Source organism: Liolophura sinensis, chromosome 9 (genome assembly GCF_032854445.1).
Source record: "Liolophura sinensis isolate JHLJ2023 chromosome 9, CUHK_Ljap_v2, whole genome shotgun sequence".
Lineage (NCBI taxonomy): Eukaryota > Metazoa > Mollusca > Polyplacophora > Chitonida > Chitonidae > Liolophura > Liolophura sinensis.
This window is the reverse complement of record NC_088303.1, coordinates 30,922,770-30,945,787: the sequence shown is the minus strand read 5'-3', so window position 1 is coordinate 30,945,787 and position 23,018 is coordinate 30,922,770. Positions and strand designations below refer to the sequence as shown.

The 23,018-nt window shown below is 39.9% G+C and overlaps 1 protein-coding gene across 1 annotated transcript in view; it reads right to left on the bottom strand.

Annotated features, from left to right (window-relative positions):
• Nucleotides 1–23,018, bottom strand: part of LOC135475388 (G-protein coupled receptor dmsr-1-like) — a 59,188-nt gene that overhangs the window by 20,420 nt on the left and 15,750 nt on the right. The window contains exon 2 of the mRNA XM_064755258.1: nucleotides 10,138–10,248. The gene's annotated coding sequence lies outside the window, so the exon portion shown is untranslated. The remainder of the gene's footprint in view (nucleotides 1–10,137; nucleotides 10,249–23,018) is intronic.

Sequence of the window (23,018 nt, the reverse complement as noted above, 5' to 3'; positions counted from 1 at the left end):
CATGCCGTCTCCTATAGCAGGACTGAAGTGATTTTGACGGCCTATACCTCATCCGCGCACAGTATTACTCTCCAATCTATTCCTTCGTCTTGACCCCAACCGCTAAACCAGTTCGATTCATCCGAAAGTGGTTTTCTATTGGCCAAATTTATCATCTTTCGGACTAAGCTTCTAGTTATTTTACAATTCGTCTACTCAAAGAGATAGTAACCGTCTACAGCGGGAATGGTATATACCGCTGAACCAAGGCTACAACACATCGACTTTTTACGCGTCTAACTCCATCAATCTTCCGTGAAATCGCTTGGTAGGCGAACCATGTGTGAGTTCTGAGCGAACAATATAGCTTTGTCATTCTCTTTTTTTTTCAGCACCCTTTACTGTGGATTATTGACGTGTAATATGATTCACTATAGTGCACATGATTCTGTATTGTGATTTTCACCGGTTTTATCCAGTCTAAACTCTTTCCAGAGGCTTAGGTTCAACCAAATCAAATTGAATTCTTCGGAACAAATACATGATTTCTATACTTAAACTTACACATTTCCAGAAAAGAACTCCAGTTAACCACAAAAATAATAAAGATCGCTTTGCAAATACTTGATCTCTAAAATGTCTGTCTACCAATGATGCGCATCTATAACAATATTGAATGCTATGGCAGAGTAAACTTTTCAAATGATGTACAAATCTAGTATGTGCCTACCGAAAAAAAGTGGTATACCAATATGTAGCGTCCCATGCATTGTAGCGAACAGCCAGTGTTTAGCGGCATAATGTTGAAAAATCCGTCGGGAAGTGACTGTATGACTGGGGACAAACGCGAATCTATGCACATCATCTACAGAACTCCCACGATGAGCGCACCTGGGTACACGAACTTTTTTATGATACTTTATATTTTTGTTTTGCTTTCGTTTCAGACACTCGGGTAAGATCCCGCGTCAGTGTTATGTGTTCGAGCCGGCTGGGGGCTTCCTAAACTTACAATTATACAGGCCAAAATCAGTGTAGGAAAACCTTTTAGATGTCTACGGTGTGTCCGTATCAGATTTAATGTCCCTCATAACTTTGTTCAGGATACTTTCATTGTCGTCATTGTTGGAGTTTTGCCTCACTGGTACGTCATGTCGAAGTCACCAGACATGATACAAAGCCCAGTCGCTTTATACTGGCAGCAGGGAGACCATTATTTAGCCAGCCCTCTGTGGTAAGTGCCAATCGACGTTGTAGCAAAACTGCCAGCTGCAGTTTGTAGTCTGTGGATTAGTTCAGATTTTCCCTCATATGTGAAGTTGAACTTTCCCGGCACAACGACATTTACATTCACCGACAAGCAACTGCAACCAGTGCATGGCGCTCCAGGTCTTATGAATGGCCGTCTTTTATCATCACTTTGACATGGCATTGAATATTCGCTGATAAAAATACAGTTAGGCCTATATACGGAAGACAAAGGCGCTAATTTATATGCAAATTCAAAAAAGGCATATTGAAAGAAAAACGGAAGAAACATTTGTTTAAACCAAAAAGAGACATTCCCCTGCCTGCTATGTTAGACCACATCAAAATGGTTGACAGCTGGTGGGGAAAGGTATCGATAGTACAAAACCAATAATGATGGTATCCACGGCTTCGTCACGTGACTCTGCGCACATTAAGGCAGGCACAAGGACTAGTTTGATCGGTGTCGGTATACTGCAGAAAGGTTGTTATTTCTGGGATCTTTGGCCCAATGCTTTATAGCTAGACAGCATGTGTCACTTCTTGGGTCTTCGGCCCAATATTTCATGGACTTAGCCTCCATTTAAATACAAACGGCCTATAATGCGATAGATTCTCTTTTCTGGTATCTCTAGCCTAGTATTTCATGGCGCTAGTGCTATTAGATTCACATCAGTTTATTACAGGATTGCAAATAATGCGATTGGTTCTGATTTCTGCTGTATTTTTATAGTTTCAAGGAACCAGCACAATGAGCACAACATCAGTTTAACTAGACAACATATAATTGGGCAGGAGTACAGTGTTGCATGCATGAACTAACCTAGCCAAATGCTATCAAACTGAATGATCTACTTGAAGGTCAATGACAGAATATTGGCCTAATGGTAAGCGTGTCCAAAGTCGAGAGACCCGGGATCAAACCCGAGTCGGGCCATACCAAAGACTTATGAAATGATGCTTGTTGCCGACTCTCTTGGCGGTCAGCACTGAGAGGTTGGAGCCAGGAAACAGGACTGGTTTGCCCTGTGTCGGTGTCAGTATTATGTGACTGGGTGGCGTTTCATGTCTCGTGTCTTCAGCATGGTACTTCAGTGGCGGCAGTACTTTTGCAGCATTGATTCGCCCTGCCACAAGAACACAGGGTATATGTACACACACCTAATGACTCCTCGATGTCATATGACTGAAAAATTGTTGAGTATGGCGTTAAATCCCAAGCATTCATTCACTCATTGTGATAGAACAGTACGACTGATCTTCCGTTGCAAAACAACGCCACCACTTGTCAGCACGCAGTGTACGTTTACCACATGATAATCCAAAAGGTTAAATGATATATTGTCAAAAAGTCGTATTTCGTTCACGCTACATCATTCAAGAACACCTGTTGTGTCATAGTTAGTGAGTGAGTGAGTGCTTGGGGTTTCAGGCCGAACAATTTTTGCAGTCATATGACGACGAAGGAGTCCTTAGGGTGCATGTACCTGTAATGTTGCCTCCTTGTTGCAGGACGGATTTCCACCGCTCTTTTATCTATCCACTATAGACCCTGGATCGGCCGTTCCCGAATCATAATTAGTAAGAACTTCTGAAATTATATATTGTGACCATTGTTACATTTGGTAGATTTTGCTCTATTCGTCACTTGTTGACAAAAATTCACAAGGCGATTTCAGTTTGCTGCCATTATGTTACCACTCCGGAACCGAGTGTGTTAACAGACATATACATGTCGTATATAGGTCGTTGCTTACGTTTGTTACAGAATGATCACTTGCTGAAGGATGGTGTTATATCGGATTTGCTGGACGGAGAGCTATCAACCTTCCCGGAGGTTGAAGTTTTCTTTCACAGTTCTCAACTTTTCACCAGTTCTCAATTTATCACCACTTCTGAGATTTTCACCAGTTCTCAGATTTGCGCTAGTTATCAAATTTTCTTCGGTTCCTCAGCTACTATATATTAATTTCTCTGGACTGAATAGACAAGCGAACTACAAGGGGTTGGACAATTGTTTTTTAAGTTCCCTTTTCAGCATTCTCCAGCCTTTCACCCTTTCTCAAGCTTTCAACATTCTCCGACCCTTTACCGGTTCTCAACCTTTCAGCAGCCCCAACTTTTCACGGGTTCTCTACCTTTCAACATTCTTAAATCTTTCATCAATCTCCAAACTTTCAGCATTCTCCAACCTTTCATTAGTTCTCAACCTTTCGGCAGTCCCCAACATATCACCAGCTCTCAGTCTTTCAGCAGTTACATCGCGTATGCTGACGGGGAGGACTAGTAAACTGCCTCACGTTGAAGATTTTTTTCACCAGTTCTCAACATTTCACCGGATCTCAGCCTTTCACCAATTCTCACAATATGGGAGGTTGAAAATCACAGTTCTCAATCTTTTGTCAGTTCTTAACCTTCCACAAGCTCTTAAACTTTCAGCCGTTATCACCATTTTTTCAGGTTTTCTAGATCCTGTGGCAAACTTGAACCACTCATCCTTATTTTACCAAACAGAGTGGTACAGTACTACATCATGGAAGCTAATACTGAAGCCTTCCGCCTGTGAACACGCTGGGAGCCAACTAGAGCACACCATGAAGAAGAGGTAATCCTTCACTCCCTTTTGCCACTACCAATGGGTCGACAACCCCCTCTGGCTAGTTTAGGTCATCGTATTTATACCCACGCACTGACTGGTCACAATTTACGACCGTGTCGAATATGAAAAGGCGTAGTCCCGGGGTCAAGCATTACCAAATAGACTGCTTAAGTTAGCGTGGAGCGATTTTCTAGTGCGTCATGTGCTCTGATTCGCGGTAAAAAGTCTTATGTTTCCCTGAAAAGCTTTCCGAAGCAGATACAGAAACGCCTATACAAGATATCCTTTACCTCACTATTCGTCTTCATTTCACAAATGGTTTGAGGTCAATGTAGTTTCAGTTAGTACTGAATAATGACTGTAAAACGGTCTGTTAGAATTACTATACTTCACAATGTTGATCTCATTTATACTCATGTTTTCAAGCGTCAGGAAATGAATCAGCCATTTAAAGGAATTATAAGTTCACTCAGATCTATCAAAAACATTAAAAATGAGCATGACATACCCAGATTAAGCATCAAAGACTTTACACTGCTTCACATTTTCTTTAACTGTATCTGCCATAACCGTACTTGGAGTGCTCCGTGTACATTAAGGAGATAATGTCATAAAAAAGCTATTGTTCCCGTCTTTGTTTGGTTCTTCCTTAAAGAAACTAGAAACAAGAAAGCAATGCCAGTTGACACAAGAACCTAAAGTATAAATTCGAGTATTCTTGATTGTCGTTGTGTTTACTATCGTATATTAATTGTATGCATGTATGTATGCATGTATGTATGCAGGTATGTATGTATGTATGTATGTACGTCCTATGACGACGTGGAGTCATGAGGTGTGAATACACATATTGAGCAATGTCAAATTAATACGTATGAATCTTTCAGATTCGCTGCGAGCACACGTACTACTTGCACACCCACCAGTCATGTTTCCATGGTCTAACCCGTCAGTGCTAAGCGCCAATCAAGGCAGAAACAAGTACCATATTAAAAATCTCTGGTATGACCTGACATGGGTTTGACTTCACGTCTTCTGACTTTGACGTCGACGTTCTTTTGGAGTTTAACTCCGACTTTGAAATATATTTTACTTAAATACTAAACAAGTGGACAAGCTTAAGAAAATGAACACAGTCCTCGGTAAAGCATCGATCGGTGGCGTAGTTATTTAACATGGTGCATATAATTGCTTAGTGCTAATGAGCGGTAGTAATGCCAGGTGAGTATAGCAACAGTTTTGCTCTAGGACAGGCATTTGTCCTTTCCTCATAATTACTACATGGAATACAAAACCGGAAAGTAGAGCCTAATCAGCCTCACAAGTTAAGTCTGTATCCTCGAGCTATAAATCGCTACGCGATGCTTTTAATTTAATCAGCTACGCTTTTAAACATATCCTGAACAAACAATACTATAAGAGTTCACAGATTTGAAAATCAGCATGTGGAATAAACATTATGAAGGGGCTCATTTCAACCGTCAAAGTGTGAAAGTTGAGAAGGAAGGTTCTACGTCTCACTATGCACACCAAAACCACCATGAGTATATCGCTGCGGATAGGTCAACAATGCCCTCAGGTTGGAACCGTTCTCTTGGTCTGTAAGATATTGGAGAGCGTCCAGTAGACCGGCATAACGCCATATTGAATTATCTCTGTCTGTTGGAGAGGAACAGATTTCTCCGTCCACATGTGCAACTTTGGCACAAATCAGAGATATAAATTATGTAAGATTTTGTAAGGGTACCTACCGGTGTATTACTGAAACTGATCTTTGTGAATTTCCGTGGTTGGCACAAAATCTTCTTGTTTGGTTTCTTTTCGTTTCCTTTTATTCAGTACAAGGTACCTTGTGCGGTTTGAGAAAATCGCCAGATAGAAGTATAATTATTTCTACAATAAATTTAAATAAGAGTGCACTCTTGTATATCTATGTATGTGCCTCCCAGCCCTTCGTGCCGTACTGAGTATTATATTCAATTACCTTCATGACAGAAGATTTCTTCTTCGAATTCTCCCGTATAACTAAGATATGGTCAGATAGTAACGCCACGTGTAGAGCACAGATTTAATAAGGTCTAGTCAAATGACCTTCACCGATGAAACTTGCCGCCATTGTATAACACTAGAATTTTTTTAGTATAACGTTAATAATGACAGAAAATGGTATAAACCACATCAATCAACTAATCAGTCATTCATTCCGCAGTTTTTATAAAAGAGCGTACTCTAAATCTTGAAGTGCCTTTGCTAGCAAATCCAAACACCGCTGAAAGTCGTTTCCATTTGCTTTGCCAAAGGGAGATTAATATTGAAATAAAAAAAATCAACCTACAGTTGCAAGCTTTACATGGATAACCATGTCAAATGATGTGAGGTTATTGCTTGTAGGATAATTGTATCATGCTTTCGGAAATGACGTCAAGTTATTGCTTGTCAGATAATTGTATCACTCTTTCTCAAACGATTATTGCTTGAAAGATAATTGCATCACTCTTTCGCAAATGACGTCAAGTTATTGCTTGTTGGATATTTGAATTACGCAATCGCGATCATTACATTAGGTATTTCTGTATAATAAAACATTTTAATGTAGACATAATCAAGATGGATACCATTATGATGGATCAAATTTAGTTCTATGTTGCTTGTTTTTAATACTGACTTTTGATACCATATAGGGCTAGTATTGCCTATCAGCTGAAATATTTAGAAGAATTTAACAAAATCACATCTGTCTGTGCGTATTTCTTTATTTCCTTTTGGGAAGCACGGTGTTCACGTGGTTCATAAGTAAATAAGCGTTTCCATCAAGTAGTAACTTTGACGATATATGTGATATCTTAGTCCTACGGGTCTAGTTAAAAGGTTCATCACTGTCAGAAGTAATGTTTACAAAATCGATCTACTCTAATCGATGTATAAACGTAGCAAGGTGTAACATCTGTCAATGTTGTGTGAATGTTTTGTCAAGGAAGTTCTGGTACAATACAGCCTCTCTAGGTATAAAATGTCTCGTCAAATAACGTAAGTTTTCTTTTTATTTGTCGACCGAACTATGCTTACATGTTTACATAATTCTCAAAACAAATTAGCTTACTTGAAAATTTTCGCTAATTTGTTCATTTTGTGACTACCGGTTCGTCTCCCCATGAACGAAAACTACAGGTATGCACAGACACTTGCGTCTTACCATCGATTTAATGAACACATGGGATCAAAATTCTGCAAAGATAAATCATTTTGCACACTTGCTATGCATATATAATTGTCACTATCAACTGTCTTAATGACTGTAGCTCCTGACATAGGTCACCGTGGCATACTGCTAATGGACAGGGGCAGGACTCGCGCATGATTTGATTGGAAAGACGGCCGGCGTCGAATCGTATCGATTCAAGGTGCTTAACTTTGTATCCATATATATTAAGCCTTTGGTTGTTCTGTCGTGGAGTCAGTCTACAGAGCTGATAGAGAGGTCATTTAGCGGACATTGTCACCGACTGTAACAATACGAGCGTCACAATCCTGTGATGAATGCAACGCAAATGCACCTTATACCAATGATATTGCTCTCATTTTGAAAATCATTATTGAGAATAATTTTCTGCTCTTGTTGACATGTACGCTGATGTTGCCTTCGAGTAGTCATGGATGGATAGTCGTTATGGCATTAGGTGTAAAGCATTATTAAACTACACAGCGAATTCCAAACTCAAACCATACCATGATTACATAAGGCATTCACCCAGTCAAAACTTGCACACTAAATGTTAGTGAATCTCGGTGGAGCTGTGTTGACTTTTGATGCAAAGAATGAATTCAATTGCCGTGAACTGACTTGCGTTGGAATTGACATGCTTCACTGATGCTATACATAACGGTCTTAGAAAATGGTGCACATGTAATGACTGTTCATCTCTTTGGAAAGAAACTCTGTTTTATAGTCCCCTGGTATATGCGAAAACTCTAAGTATTACACAGGCGTTTTCTTATAAAACCTGATTAAAACTGTCTTGGAAGTTTTATCCGTTATTATTTTGAAATACTTATCACTTGTATCTGGTTTGCAAAGAACACGAAGCAGAGCCTATGGACAGTTGGCTTCACAATCCTATGTCATCATAACTCAGAACTGTCCTACAAACTATATGAAGCATTACTTGCACTTAACTCCCAGTGTCTATTGCTCTGAACTGCTTCACGCTCAACACGAAGCATTACATAGACGATAATTCTTAACATAGCCCTATGGTGTCTTTGCACCTTACTTTACACAACACATATATCATTATGCCTAAGTAATACGTAATACGGTTATTTAGACCACATCACCGGCTACACATAGCGTATATATTTTGTTTGTCAAAGGGATACCTGCTGGATTTTATAGTTAGGTAAATATGTATGGGAACACAATGTATGCTTCGATAGACGCGTAATGCCAAAGAGTCGCAGGCACACAACTGCCCCGCTCGCGACTTTATAATTAGTGGGAGGAACTCAGGAGTTGTGTAATTTGAAGGGGGAAATGGAACACAGTAATCTGCCAGTTATCATACGATGAAAATCTCCTGCAGCTGTAAATTGCTTAATAGCTACGAATTATAGTCTACATTATTTTATTAGCCACGCCGTTTGTAGAGCGGGAATGGATTTGTGTAAAACAAGACGCTCAGGGTAATGCCATTATCTGAGATGATTAAAACGGCCAGATTTAATTATGTGTCTTCAGTAAACTGTTTCTTCAAGAAGGTATCACTCAGCACGCCATATAGATCTGGCCATGAATCACATGACTGGCGTACCACAATTGAGTTAAGTGAGGTGATGTGAAGCCCCACTGGCTAGCGGTAATCGCATTGACTGCGCGGTGACGCAGAAACACCATAGCGCAAAAGTGTCAATAAATCCCAGGCGTTCTTAATGAAGTTTGAATGGCATTGTCATCTTTCCCCAATAAAGCTGTCTGTCGCGTGAAATGACAATAATTAGAAGCCATGTAGACAAAAAGACCCGTCTGGGTGAATTGTTAGCGGTGAAGAGCACCATAATACTGCTCGGTGAGTCCGTCTACCTTCCTGGTCTGCGGGAAATGTATCATTTACAATGATGGGATCGGCGAATGTCTGGGAAATGTCCACTATGGCAATCTCTGCTAGGGCGCGATAGAAATTACCCTCAACGACAAGGCGGAAGCCTGCTTGACAGAGCAAAGCCATGTCCACGCCCGCTTATATAGATCTGAAGAGATCAAATTACACGTTAGGGTGCTTGCCAGAACCATTGTCCTTCAGATAACAATATCACGAAGACATACAAAACTTTTGTCTTTTGTGTAAAGTCTAATGTTATTTTTTTTTGAGAAACCCCAGTAATTCATAGAATTACTTAGATGATCTCGGCGATGTTACCGCCTAAAACACTGTGGCGACCAAGAGTCATTTCCATACAAGTCTGCGTTCCTAAGCAAGTTCCTAGAACTTCGTAGAACGTAAAATAAAACTATCAAATAAAATCAACTACATGAATTACTTATCACAGGGTAAACGGTAACAAAACCATCTAAATAAATAGATGTACATTTTATGTTTTCCTTTTTCATCGCACATACAGTTAAGAAACTTTTATCCCAGCTCGGAACATTTCAATCTGTGCGTCAATACAGAAATTCGTATTCCAACCGTCGACCAAAATGAACGTTCTAAGTCAGGACCAATTCCCAAAACGACGTTTAACATAAACCACAAATGAACCAAGAAAATATCTTAAGTCAAGACACAAACTGTATGGGTTTTCTGTATTTTTATTTTTATTTTTTTTTTTGAACTTAAGATATGGATGACGATTTCCTTACGAATGGCTTGGTGAAAAGCAAGGAGTGAGTGAATAATATAAACATTATGTTGACGTGTTGTTTTGAATGGAGTATCCATGGTAGTATATTTTGATAAAACATACCACATGCGTGCAGATGACATGCAATGATGATATGATAGTGGTCGATTAGAGGACAACAGATCTCTGGAATTCTGCCTATTGCTGCTTTCAGAAATCGGAGCTTTCAGGAAATCGGTATGGATTTGATGACGCTGATAACACCCAACTAGCGAACTTTGCCGCTTTTGTTGCTGTTCTTAAGTAAAAATTGACCATTAAATCTCCGTTTGTACTCCCCCTTCCAAAATATCCATCGTAGTGTTTGGATCTTGTTGTGTGAAGTACCAGTCATGTTGTACATATGAGATTAACAAATATGAAGTTCGTTTATCGCATATTTTGAATGACCAGAATATTTGCTAAGAACTCACCTTGCGTGAATCTGGTCAGACTATCTTGACAGAAGCAAGTACTCCAATGTCGGAATATACCTGAAGATGTCCTTTTCTCCTTAAATCAGTCAACAGCCGGCGTTTCAACCACTGTAAAGAAAACATATAAAGTGCAAACAGTCAAAGAACGCCATATGTGACATCCAGGACAAACAGAGCTAATGATCTGAGCTAGTTACTATAGTTGTTACCGACCGATATACCACAAGCTATGCTTTTCTCCAGGGTTTATTGAACCTGCAATGAGCACAGCTCAAACATCCATCTGTTTGTCGATGTACTCTAAAGCGTGATGTACATCATCTTTACAATAACCAACGATTCGTTTGCTTCTGACCTGCTTCTCGTGAATTCCATGCAGAGAGACACGTGTGTACATGCGGGTAATTACACATGGCAATATAGCTTTACTTACAACATTCACAGTACAAGACAGGAAACCTTTGATCCTTACAAATAACACATTCATCTCGATTCACAGACCTGGAATACGCTGGTTCTTCGATTCGTGAAATGTAGCTTGTTAAACACAACACTTCTTCAGTAATTCCAAAATAATGCTTAGTCCGTTATCTTACTGGCAAATGTCAACAAAGAAACTGGTCTTCCACATATGTGTCCCGTCGTCAAATGTTTTATTTCTAAATTGCAAAGCATAGTGAATTATTTGAAACCTTAAGAATAAAAGTGAGCAATGTTGTGACTTAAACTGATACTGTTTATTACACACCAAGTAACCTACTGACCCACAAGTTTCTTCCATGAAGTAGAAATTTAACCTTTCTCTTATAAAATTTCCCACGTCGCTATATTACCAAATGAAGTACAGTTATGATTTTATTTTAAGGTATGGTGACATTTAGCAAATAATATGCTAGAGCCCTTTTACTATACATAATAAGTTTCCATCAATAACCCATGCTGATTTGCAACCGAACATGTTGGAAAGCTGGCGAGTCGGTGGATAAGATTGAGCCAGGAAAGCAAGTGGAAGCAAACGCTCATGTTGAAGGAAGATCGATGGTAGAGTGCTACATACGGACCAGCAGCCGCTACTCAGCTGATCAATCCGTGCCATTGAAATCTGGAGTACTTCGGCAAGATTCTCCAATAGCCTGTGTAAACACGAGGACGGAAAAAGTGAAATAGCACTAGACTGTCATCGGGCTTGCTGGGACAATCTCCATTCAGTGGCCACGATGTTCGGTTAGGCAAGGCAGGAGCCGGACACTGGAATATATAGCTAACTATTGACACCTCCGGATGCCGTTGTAAGGAGGGGCAAATGCTAACCCAGTGGTGTGCGACTTAGCCCCGATAAACAACTCGACCAGGTGTTCCGATTCAGATCGATGCTATTCTTTAATTGTAGTCGTACTGTTTACACAGCCCCAGTGAGTTGTATACAATCGCCTATCCTTACCTACTCCGAAATAAATTGTATGTAGTTTCAATGCTTCACGGCACCATGGTGCTATTGACTTTGACATTTTCCCAGCGTACAGTTTACCTAGGAAACAAATCCCATATGTCGGTGTGAAGAACTAATACTGATGACCACTAGGATAAAAACGCTGCGTGCATATCATGTAAAGATGAATTTGAGATATGACATCCTCTACGAACAACAAACTTGACATTTTCACAAAAATCTTTCTTGAGCGTTGCAAATACATACCCAGCCCCACTGTAAACGTAAGATGCGGAATTGTTTATTTTCATACAAACGTTATGAGTTAGTAAACACGATAACTAGTCAGTGACTTAGGGTCAACATGTACTAAAGTCAAGCTTATGCATTACAGGCAAGGGCTCCACCTAATATTAATGTAACTATGTAAAATACATAGTTAGGTCTTTCGTATGCAAGAAAAATGACCGCAATCAGCTTTGCCTCTTTTATTACGTCACACATGCCGCATTGATTATCAAACTGCTCACTCATCTTCATTTCTCGCCTAATTACACTGTTCTACGTAATTAATTTCATCCTCGATTAATCATATGCTAACTGCCGCATCTGATCTACAAACTTAACCCAGTGGCAAACGACTGACTTGCACATGTCAGGTATATCGTGTTCACCCAGATGCCCCAATATCAAGCTGTACGTTGTTTATAGATTACATGTGAAAAAAGAAAACACTATAATACAGCCGCTAATATGTAGTTTGATAGTGAGTTTTATTCCTATTATGTATCACAGCCGTCAGTTTCAACGTTGTCCGATCAAGACATTCGTACTTCATTACAACATTTATTATTTATTTGATTGGAGTTTTACGCCGTATTCAAGAATACTCTTCTTATACGACATCGACCACCATTATGGTAGGAGAAATACGGACAGCCCGGTGGGAACTTTATGAGGATACAAATCACTCCTTTTTTTCACATGCATGCTTCAGATCTTCTGTCGTCAATATCAAACGCAGATATTATTGATCGCCAATATGAGATAAAGCAGACGTGGCTTTAATACATATGTACATATATTTGACTATACCACAGTACACATGTTAATATTCTGTGTTAATTGAGTGTTCGCTTATTGACTGCAATAGTCCTGCAATGTAAGCCGTTTTATAAAGGCAATCAAGGTTTTACATCGGTAAAATCTAAGTCATACGTAAATCGCCTCACAGGTGCAGTGAAAAATTAGCCCCTCTCCTTACGTCATTCTAGAATTTATAATTAATCCAAATATAATCAACGGGGCATGACATTATGCACACCCTGAGCAAGGACCAAGTTCCTTTGGTCAAGTTGAAATCGTATTGGCAGACTTGAAACCCACAGTGGCCTAGGTCACGGATTGCGGCGGTGGAGACACTTCGCGGGTAGCATGCATGGCGTCACAAACTGGCAATTTTACAGCAATCCTGGGATCATGGTATACAGTCAATTAATAAGAATAATCTGACCAGGGTCAGTACGACTACCCTCAGGCCAATCCCGATGCTATTCAAAACATTGTCGAAAATACAACACAATATTATAAAGGACATAATGTTTTTTCCTGGTCACTTAGTGCACATAATCTCAACTCATTCCTAACACCCGTTTACTTTCCACGTTTCCATATCTCTTTACCAGCATTAGGTTGTCATCACTGAGATTCAGGCAGCATATTAGGGTAAAAAAGGTGAGTCTTAAGTAAAATTATTGTATTTTCATGTGGGGTTTCAGCAGTGTCTTCTTTGCATACACCCGTCCAGATAGGTCTTCCAGTACAGTCTGGAGGTACAGGAAGTTGGATTGCTCTGCTTCCTTTTCAGGTTTACCGAGAACAGAATGCTGTAGGGATATTTTGGTGGAAACGTTAGCTCACATCCACTAATATAACGATGCTTGTCATTTTTCTAAATACCCACGCTATATCAAATACAAAAATGGCGATGAATTATGCCCTAAGCAAGACTGTAACGGCGACATAGCACTCTTACCCTCGTTATGTCGGTCTGCCAGATAAGAAACTGCCGTATTCTTTCCTGAATGCAAAGTATCAAGGCTGGCTTCCATCGCCTGAGGCATAGAGTTTAATCACTGCATTTTACCGGAGCTAAGGCAATTATTTTGACACCCATCAAACGGAAGTCCTGTACCCAGTAGCATTTCGCCCTAAGGAAGACTCGGTCGGCATGTTCCTTCACGTCACAGAGAAAGCCATGAAATGGTATCAATATTGAGAATACAACACTTTTATTACATACTTCGACATATTTATAAGTCTTATCCAAGTAGTCTAGAGCTCATACACGCAGTTTAGTAATCAGTCTCAAGTAAGTTCAGAGTGAACGTTCTGACACTAACCCTGTCTTCCACGTTTAATTGTGTCTGGCGTTTGAAACATGCTTGAAATATTTATTGCTATGAACTATGGATTGTCTTGTTACTTGTGGTCACATCAAACTGGTTAGATATGTCATGCGTTCTTTTGTGTCCGGAAACACTGACAAAATTGATGGCTGTCCACACGGTATGCGGTCCAATGCGTGTCACGGCTGGAATGAGCTGTATGCAGTGATGTTTACGCCATCATGGCTAATCCATCACCAGTTGCGTCTCAGAAATATCTTTCACGGTAAAAGTTGTAAATTGTAACACAAACTTTGCTAAGCATAATTTTAAGCATAATGAGATCAGAAGTACGGCAAGGGTGGAGCTGTGAAATTATGACGGACGTGTCATCACAACTATTCTTCATTCAAGCCTTAACTGGCGTGTGAGACTGATCAGTAACAATGGGGAACTCGTAAAACTCCTTCCCGCCTTTATTAAGACGGTCTAAAGCTGTGAACTCATTTGCTCTTTCTTTTTATCGGCATATGTGTGCTCATAACACATATACGAAGTACACACACACTGCAACGTCACAGAGGAAAAACATTGCACTCTGCTGTCATTTGGACCGTCTGTAGTTCGCCATTAGCCTTTCGTGCCTAACATAGAATGGGAGACTCGAGGACGAGCTACGCAGACGGTAAAAAAACACAGTAGAACGCATCGTTTCCTTCTGTGGCGTTGCACTGATATGTATTTCATATATGTTTTATGAGTACACATACACCGATAACTGTGACGTAATAAAGGAAAGAGCAAATGAGTTCACAGTTTTGAACCGCCCTGGTACAGGACGTTTATTAGTTTCCCATTGGTTTATCAAGAAGTGTGGATAAACCAGTAATTTGACGTTGTATTGTTTTTCTTCTTTTCTCGACCGGTAAGCCAGTAGACAGCCAGGCGACTGATAAGTGAGTAATTTGGTGTTGGCTATCTTCACAGTCAGACGGTCAAATATGGACATGATAATAAAAATACCAGATTGGATTTACGTTTATGTCGTGGATGAAAGGGCTTTCTGCCCAAGTGATTCCCGCATCTGTGTTTACTTTGGCTTCTTCCCCAGGTGTTAAGTCCACGAAGCCGTCAATCGATAGGTCTCCATGTAATTGTCTACGTTTGCATGTCTGTGTAGTGACCCCATAGAAATCCGAGTCTGGCTGGGTCTAATGGGTATCAACACCTGCTTCTGCTGGCGATATTTCTCACCAGACTCACTGGAACCGCATGCTTATGTGTTACATTTATACGTATTGTCCAAACTGCGGCTTTTGTGCGTACCTTTTACAGCTACTGTTCACTTGATATTTCTCTAAAGGGAAGACATCTCCCACCCTCCATCGTGACGGCCATTTTACTTATCTCATGCTAAAAGCGGTCTTGTTAAATTTGTGTGCAGGTTACTCTTTGCGCGTTGTGTTTTCTGTTATTTTTTTGATTCTGTTTTAGAGTTATTTGTTTGCGTAACATTTCGTTTTCATTAACCTTGAACTTTGCGCAACAAGATAGGGAGAAGCCATATTGCTACAAGGTTACCTCAGTCTATACATTATATCTCATTGCACTGGACTGTCTAATCGTGCTATAATAGCTGAGCTGCGCTCTAATGACTTGATGGCGAAAACAACGAAGCCCTACTCTCTAAACCTAATCCCCCTGCACCCCCCATCCCCCCTGCCCTCAACACATACACTCCATGTTACGTGCGAAGCCCAGTATAGGGATACAAAATATAAATACAGCACTGCTCCAGACCTACTGACAAAAATTCAACTTTCAATTACAGTAAGCCAACTCACAGCATACATTCCCTTAATAAAATATACTGAAAAAACACTAGGAAAAAAATGTCCTTATGCCCAATGTTAAGGAACAATGTTTTAGGTTATATGATAGAAACACTTTCTGTTACTGTTTTCATCAGCCCATGGGTTGTAGCTTTGAGCATACCATTTGACACCATGGTATACACCTTGTTAAATGATTGGTAAGGAACAAATTCTAGCGTCTAATTTTCTAATGGGAGCCATATCACAAACAATGGCTCAAACACCAGATATAATCATAATAGTCTTCATTATTATGATTAAATTTTTATCCACCAATCCCCTGCCCAAGGCTGGTATTGAACCCGGGCTATTGATAGACACGTGTTTTTAACAACTCGAACCTTCCCAGCTATGACTTGCGGCAAGAAAGCCAAATCCTGGGCAAGACATTATCCCCAGAACCCGCCGCCCACTGAAAACGTGCGGACATATGAGGTGTGGTAAATAGGTGACAGGTGTCCGTGCTAAGTCTTTTACGTATAGTCATATACCAACTAATAAACAGAGGTCCATTTCTACTGAAGTTACTTAAATGTATACACTTTTAACTCAAGGTTGGCATTGATTTTCTCTTTATACTTATATGTACTTTTGGATACAATTCATCAGAATAATAAATTCTGTTATCACCATCACGATGTATGAATAGACACACGTTTTAATCAATAAAGGCAATGCGTTGTGCCCGGTTACCAATTCCTTTACATCATCATACAAATAATACAGACTCCGTAAAATATGAAAACATCATGCACATCTACACTCTACTGATTTGTCATTCATTCAAGTATACTATTTTTTGAACAATGACAGAAGCAGCATGTTGTAAATGACGCGGAGAGACAATCGTGATGGAATGTCTAATATACATATATATGTACACCGTAAAAGACATCATGTGGGTGTTTGTGTATCTGGCTGAGGCGTCATGCTGAAATGAGGCAGCAGTGTCAGTTTTCCAAGATTGTTTCAAATACGTACTATAAACAGCATCGTGGTACAACATCACATATGGCCAGAATATATGCCTAGCCAGAACAAAGCCCATGTGACACACAGTCGTAGGATATGACATCCGTGGAGTGGTTCAACCCATAGAGACGACATTGAGTTCCGTCTGAAAACTGTGTAAATTGCCTTTATACGATGGACATTATTCTTTTAACAACACTGGTCTTCAGTAATTGAAAGGTATAAATCCTTGCAAAGATATTATGATTGTATCAGCTGGCAAAACGAACGCTGTGGACAACTGCTAATGGTCAAAAATGTTCCTTCTTTACTTTGAATATTGGAGAAATCTTGCAGAACTTATATCAGCAGTTTTAACACGCAGAAAAAAGAAGTTATAAAGGTAAAACCCAGACGGTAGCCTACAAAATGTCTCAAATGATACGAAAAAGCTGGCAACGAAATTTAAACATTATTTAGAGGATAATTATGTGAACATTAATTTAGAGACAAAAGCAATGGTTAATCTAGCTGGCAGAGAACAGTTTGACAAATTGTCATCATCTGAAAAAGATCGATTTAACCATGTCCTATGCTTCCACTTTACGAGAAGTACATGTAGATGGCCCAGAGAACGATGAAAGCTAACAGCTCAATTAGGGGAAGGGGGAGGTTACTAATGTCCAGAGACGTTCATGCTCTGTCAGATGAGAATGAAAGACGATGATAAAATTATTCCATGTCTTGTTGGTCTAGGCGTCAAAACAGACATTCCTAAAAAAAAATAAGAAAGTACATAAAGTATAAATTAAGGCAAATTCATGCCAAGATTACCAGTAAACATTTTTCAATGATGATGGAAAGACGCAAGGAATCAAGAACATTTCGCCACCAAATAAAATAATGAAACATTGCAAAGATTTATACATCTGCAGATGTTCTCTCGTGGGCGACTCAGACGTATTTGATCTTCTGGAATAAGCCCGAAATCTGTGCAACTGTGTAAGTATTAACTTGCAATTTGCCACTCATTCCATTTTAAAGGGTTGCAGATGAGTATTACTAGTAGTACCATAATATCATAGAACATTTGGTGTTTTTGTTGTAAATTTTCAGTACTGTGGGCAAAATTTTATCCCCTTAACAGAAACTATCGTCCATTAAAGCAGCATTTGCACGGTACGATCTCTGACCTCTTTTCGTCTCACTGTAGCAAATATTAGCTTATTGACTTACGTTCTTTTATTGAGAGGTTTAATTTAGTCAGACCCCGTTAAGGGAATCTCCATTTCAGGGCCTCTGTCTGGGGCGTGATCATGAATGGGAAAGGCGCCATTACCAGCAGCACTGCACTAACAGCGAACATTTTTTCTCTCTAAATACTGGAATCCAAGTCCGATGTTATTTGCCATGGACGACTAATCCGGGAAATGGGAAAGAGGCGTTGTCTAAAGTCTTTTCTATCACCCAGGGTAATTAATCCATTTCACATTGGTTCACGATCTCCTCTCATGCATTCCGAATGTGCGCGTCCTTCACGGCTCCAATAATCGTGCTGTTAACTCGGCGTTGTGAGTTTGAGGGAACTTTGCACGTCCCTTATCGAACTCACGCAAACCTCATGCGCTGATTCAGAGAAACAGGGTTTTTGATGTAAAAGATAAATGCAAAGCACGCTAGTTTTTTTACCTGTTTACTCCTGGTAAGAGTCGCTCTACCGTCCATAAAGTATAACTTAGTATACGCTAGCCACTATAGATTTTTCGTAATTAGCACCAACGAGGCGTGCTTACTGGCTGCAAGCTCGACATGATATATGAAGGACAATACTTATTGATCTGTATAGGCGCTAGTCAGAGGCACGACCTAAGCACAGTTGGTAATTATAGAGGATTAGCCTCGTGTCAATATTCCCAGCAGCATTGGGCAATACTTTATTCACTGCTCCACGACCAAGAACAATTACACATGGTCATGAAACACTAGACCCTCGACTTCAACCTGACTTTCAGCAAAATCTGGGTTTAGAAGTGCTGCTAATAAGTATTTCTTCTCCGTGCGCAACGTCTCTAAAGCCTCATGCTTTTGTATGAAAGAGTTCTTGGGAACAGAGACATGCTTTATAGTGGCGTGTATTCTGATCTACCATCAGTGGAATTCTTGTAGTCATTCAGGATCGTACACGCTAGAACGACACACGCAAGGGATAGACAAAGGGAATGGAAAGCTGTTCTTAGTGAGAATCAACAGTTTCGTCTGTTCAACTGAAGTGTGTGTGATAGAAACGATATTTAAACAGCGGTACGAGTCATGGGTTGGATTCCAATTATCTGCTCCGTGTGTTGTTAGGTTTACATAGTTCTAAGGCACCGTCACAAAGACTTGCTTTGCTCTCACGTGACGTGTTTGCGAGGTGTTCGATGATCCAACTGGATACAGGAAGAACGAAGGACAATGCAAGCTAAAGCGATGCAGCCAAGAAAGTGCCACAAGCAGTGTCTGATCACATATAAAGGGTGGAACACTGCCATTTGACATTTTCACCAATGTCAGTTTTTTTATTGGAACTGTTGTATTTGACTAACACTAACATGAAGAAGGATGCTAACACTATCTCAGGATCCCGATTTCTAAGCATGTTCATTTGTTTAACCATTGTCTGTTGATGAGTGTCCCACCGCCTTGCATGTGCACGCACACTAACTTTTCCCAAAGATCTCCAACACATGCACCAATGTAAATCATAAGAAGATATAATAAATAGAAATAAATATACATGAAAAAAAAACGCCATCGGTTTCTCCATGTTTGTGGTCACTACAGCAGATAGGAAATTTAGAGAGCTACACGTAGAGTGAGTGAGTGCTTGGGGTTTAACGTCGTACGACGACAATTTTTCAGTCATATGACGACGAAGGAATCATTAGGGTGCATGTACGTGTAATGTGCCTCATTGTTGCAGGACGGATTTCCACCGCTCTTTTATTTAGTGCTGATTCACTGAGACGGCTTACCGAAGGCAAGTAAGCGAGCCATTATACTGATACGGGTCAACAAGTCGTTGCACTATCCCCCGTCATGCTGAACGCCAAGCGAGGAAGTTACAACTTCCTCTTTTAAAGTCTTAAGTGTGACTCGATCAAGGATTGATCCTGGATCTACGGGTCCCGAAGGGGGCGCTCTACCAACTGTGCTATCCTGGGCGGTGAGCTATACGTAGACTATTTAGAGCTATAGATACCAACATGACGGTGTTCCTGATCAGGCATTGAGGAAGCAGCTTCATGTGTCTGAGCAACCAGTAGTTTTTTTTATGTTTACAGCTTCAACGTGCTGTAAGGCTTTACGAAACACACATGCTTTATGCAAGTTGAATACTCAGTCAAGGAGCAAGTGATCAATCTTCTCAAAAGTTAATGCTTCATGGCTACATTCGCTATTCACCAAGAGCACCCTCTGCAAACCACATGGACAGAAATTATGCCAAACACATAATTTTCAGCTGTTAAAAGGTTCTGTTTTTCGAGGAACTTACAAAGATTGACTGCAATCAGTTTTCCAATGCCCGTTGGTATATATATATATATATATATATATATATATATGCTTCGACAATTTAACACTAGCTCCCAAAGACATAGGTATGTAAGACATTATACAAATAAAAAAACACACAAGAGAGAAGCGGTCATCAGTTTTCAATGATGCCGAGCAGACAGTGGGTATTCTAGGCATGAATTCCATATCAAAGTTCAAATTCATAGTCCATGAATGAGGTCCAGGACAAATAACAATTAAACAAGGTATCGCAGTCGCGCTTTGATTGCAACTGTTCATAAACACATCATGCAGATGTAATGAGCATGGCTGCCTTTACGGCCCCTAGCCCCTGCTTAAGCGGTATTTGATACAGTTCGAAAATGACCAGCGTTACAGACCTATTATGATTCAAAAGTAACGGACCCATGTTAACGATTATACGAATTCCTAATTTAAACAGACTCGAAAATATTGGATGTTTGAAGGTAATTACTAATCGGTTGCATATTACCCCCAAACCCACTATTGTCAATACCGCGACTGCACGAAATGAAATTCCGAAAACGCTTTTAACCTGTCCACCGAGCTAACATATGGAAAATTCCCCAAACTTTACCACCGGAAATGTCAGAGTAATCAGGCATATGGTCCTTTATGTAGATTAAAGTTTACATGAAGCCATCACTTTTCTTTTCCACACGCATTACTCTTTGCCTTCTCTCACAGTATGTTCTAAAGGCTAATGGTGGTAGACCATCCAATCCAGATGTTACTCTCACCTCGAGACCTTCTGTGACATTTGTCCTTTTCTGCTGCCTTGGTCATCTCTGCGAGTTCCGGCTGTACGTGAAATCGGACATTCCATTCATCATCGCGACTTTCTAACAACATTGTTCAGTTGAGAAGAATTAAGCAATCAATGCAGTACTAATACTGGTGCTACTAATTCGTGTGCACATTTGGTATAGCGATGTCATTAGTGCATTACGTGGGAACACAAGTGCGCTTAACGAGCCTAGCGGCTAAAGTTTCATAATTGGCCCATAGCTTATGAATTTTAAACGAGCAATTTAACGTCTGTCAGTCTAAAAGCATTTATAACCAAAAATAATGTTAGTTTTTACTCTTTTAATGCGTTTGCGTCGAACGCCACATTCGACGCTTTTCACATCCGGGAGTTCCTATTTTGTCACTGGTTAATCCACAAAGTACAATATGTAGATTACAAACATGTGATAATGTTAAGGAGGAAAAACTAGAAGATTACTCTGATGTAGTATTTACAAATTAACATTTTACGGAAAACTGGGGTTTTAATACAACCTGTAATAGATTTTCTCCATCATTCCTCAGCTTTTCTGCCTGTTTAAATCAGATAACAGCTCTGTGAACAGAGGACGGTTACGTATAGATAGATGGCCATGATGTATACTATGTCTGATTTCTGGTTAATCATATTGTCTCAATTTTCAATAAAAGGTTATAGCCCACCTTCGCTGTTTACTTTTTGGGGTATTCGACCCCATTCCATTAAATGTATTTGGGACATTATAGGGTTTTGATCCCTCGGAGGTAGCCCATTTACAAATTGGCCGCTATCATAGTTTCACAAGGCACGAAATGCTAAGCAACTTGAAATAAGGTTTTGTCTGGCATTGTAAAAATCATCAGTTTTTTGATTCATGAACATTTTATACATATTGTATGCTTAGGTCATTTTAGTCATTCTTCACAACAAACAAATTTCTCTTGCAGCATTGGGCCAGTCCATTATCACAAATGTTTACACGAACTTTCGTATTGTTTGAGAGCTTGACAAAGGAATACAACACAGTCTTCATGACAGAAAGATGTAGACTGGAAACATCTGACGTTACAAAGTCAACCACGCTGAGCGGTTGGTAAGCCATGTCAAAGGTTTCATCTTTCATCAACTTCTCACTAGTTCTCGTTGTGAAGATTATCAGCATTTCACCACTATTATTGAACTTCAATGAAGAAAACATAAGCATAATGTCCATATTGGAATCCATTTAAAAACCTGACTGAGCTGATTTTTATTCATATTTGACGCTAGCGTAATGAACTGCTGAAAATGACACCCATTCCTGTCCGTTACAAGAAGCCATAATCTTCCCGTATTGCATACCTGCAGTTTTTAAAATAAAGGAAGCAATCATAGATGGGATGTAGTTTTTTGCTTAGGCAACGAAATAGGCTCAACAAAGAAACCAGCATTCCGGTAGAGAGTTTTGAAGTTCTCATTGAGGTAAAATCCTTCCTGTTCGAGAAAAGCAATCACTGTTGTGAAATTAGCTTTTTCAAGAGATGGTCATGAAATGAGGTACAAGCCATTGGCGGACTACCCACTTCGCCCATGTTGCTGTGGCACCAAGCAAGTTGGCGTTGTTGGCCCACTATGTCTCGGCCGAAGACTGTTTGTAGCATCAGTCGGCAATGAGCACAATCACTTTCAAAATTACCAAAGTAGCCTAGGGTTGAATAGCTGCTTTTGATAGTATACACGATATCCGCATGTGCACTTTTTGTTAACGCTGATTAGCTGTCGCACGTCTAACATACATTAAAAAGAGGAGATCAGTCTGAGATATTTGTAGCTGGTAACATGAATAACCATTTTCATTCATTTAAGCTTCTTTTCACAGTTCCTATAAAACGCCGCTAGGAAGACTACGT